The sequence below is a fragment of the Quercus robur genome, chromosome 3, assembly GCF_932294415.1.
Source record: "Quercus robur chromosome 3, dhQueRobu3.1, whole genome shotgun sequence".
Taxonomy (NCBI): domain Eukaryota; kingdom Viridiplantae; phylum Streptophyta; class Magnoliopsida; order Fagales; family Fagaceae; genus Quercus; species Quercus robur.
This window is the reverse complement of record NC_065536.1, coordinates 50,525,762-50,528,123: the sequence shown is the minus strand read 5'-3', so window position 1 is coordinate 50,528,123 and position 2,362 is coordinate 50,525,762.

Genomic DNA, 2,362 nt, shown 5'->3' with positions numbered 1-2,362 from the left:
CACTTCAAACACAAAAAAAGAACATGCAGGTCACAGTGATCCATAACCCAAAAGGCATGCAGAAGCATATTACAAAGACCAAATAGACAACAATTTATTCTGACCAAGAAGAAAATTGACGAAGAATTTAAAAATAAAAAACGACACGCTGCTTTACATAGATCAAGGTTGTGTACAAAAAAGGAAAACGGCATGCAATTTAGCTACACAGAGATCCAACTTCCAACTTAAGGGTACGTTTGGATTGAGGGGGAGTAGAGGGGAGTAAAGTAGAGTTGATTGAAAATAAACTAATTTTGGATTAAATTTATTCTACTCTACTCCCCCTCCTTCTCCCTTGATCCAAACAAACCATAAAGCTGTATATTCCCACTTAGAAAGCATTAACTGGGATTCCTACACCTGCACACCTGCTGCCAAGATAATAGAAACACTATATGAAAGCGAAATGTACAGTGTTACAGTAGGTACGTTGCAGAGGTTCTTTTTCTATTCTTTGGAGAGAGAGAGATTGTGTTTCATTTTAATGGAATTCGTAAATGTAGAGTGGAAGTATGTCAACTGCTAGCATACCTTCAGCAAGAAAAAAGGAGAAACTGCTATCATACCTTAATAGTTGATAATAGGCCAACACTGCAAGGAGACCAAGACAAACATGCTCCTTGAAGTAAAAAATGACCAAATTTCAGCAAATTCTATAACTGCTACTCTTTTTGTTGAACTTCTTAGCAAATTCTAAAACTTTTTGATAATTTGATAGTTCATAGTTATAATAGAGATGGGAGACTTGTATTTTGGACGCCTCTCTTGACAGTTCAACAACTTTGCAAATCATCTCGGTTCAATGTTTTCAACTTTTCACCTTTCTGGTAATAATTCCTTTTCTTTAATCAAATATGTCTTGGCCACTCTTTTTGTTGAATTTGTTAGTGAATTCTATTATTTTTTGATAATTTGATAGTTACAATGGATAGAAGATATATTTTAGACGTATCGACTGTTCAAAAACTTTGATTTGACCCTCTAACAACCTACACTACACATAATGTGGCATACAACATACCGTATCTCTCACACACACACATATATATATATATATATATATAAATGTGTTTGATATTTTGACCCAAACAAAATACGCATTCGCATTGTTTATATTAGTGTTGATTAACCGGGATACCTACAGCTCAGTACCAAATGGTAAATGTGTGTAGGATACTATTGTAAAATAAAATAAATAAAATTGATGATTAAGGATAGCCTAATACTTTTTAGGATGCATCTTAAGATTCTTAACGTCAAATGTCTTTTTTCTTTTTTCTTTTTTTTAACATTGGGCTGGATTTATAACATTTACACAATTCGATTGATCATCTAATTTTTGGCAATAGTCTAAACTTCATCATCACTGTGTCATCTAATTTAAGACTTTAATGCACTGTACAAGGATTATTAGGTATTTAGGTTTGATTTGGAGTTATTGAGTGGTTTATGAATTCCATTAGTATATAGACCATCATAACGATAGTGGAATTGTTAGAAAAATAACAAACAATCATTTTAATTGCCTTAAAAAAAATAATAGATAAAAACATTTTTACCCCCATCCTGAAAGTGAAACATGAACTGTGAACCACAACTGGCAGTGGCAGATGGTGCATGTTACTTGAGCCCACTGATAATTATACTTTATTCCTTAAATCAATGATTTGAAAAAACACCACCATGGAAAACTTTCTGTTTTTTTTTTTTTTTTTTTGGAGGAACCTTTCTGCTTTATGTTTTCTTCCAACAAAATGACAGAACATTCATGTTATACTGACATAATATATTAAAGTTCATCACATATCAATTTTTAAATATAAAAATCTTAATTAATATATATATATATATATAAATCCATCATTTAATTAGTGTTATTAATGTCTCTCTAATTAATAATTAATTAGTACTGTAGGGACACGATTTTTAACGACCCAAGGATGACGTTGGGCTCGTGTGTAAAGGGCCCGAACAATATGATTTATAGAGAGTGGGTTTGGAAAGACCTGCCTTTGGGCGCTGGGTTTCGGTCTGATCCCGGTTTCGTGAGCGATCATACAAAGATGAGTTTGGACTGCATAGCTGAGTCTTGCATCAATGTAGTTTGAAAGGTTTGACTCCTCGGAATTAGTCCGAGGAGCATTACATTTTCACAATTCCTCCTTTTTCTTCCTTCTTTTCCCGGGGCCCCCCTCCTCCTTCCTCATTTTTTCCCTTTTATACTAGTATTCGATTTCCTTTCTTCATCTACGTGTCAGTTTCTCCTTGTTTGGGGCAGTTACTCGTCCTATCAATCTCACGTCAGAGTGGTTGGGAAAAG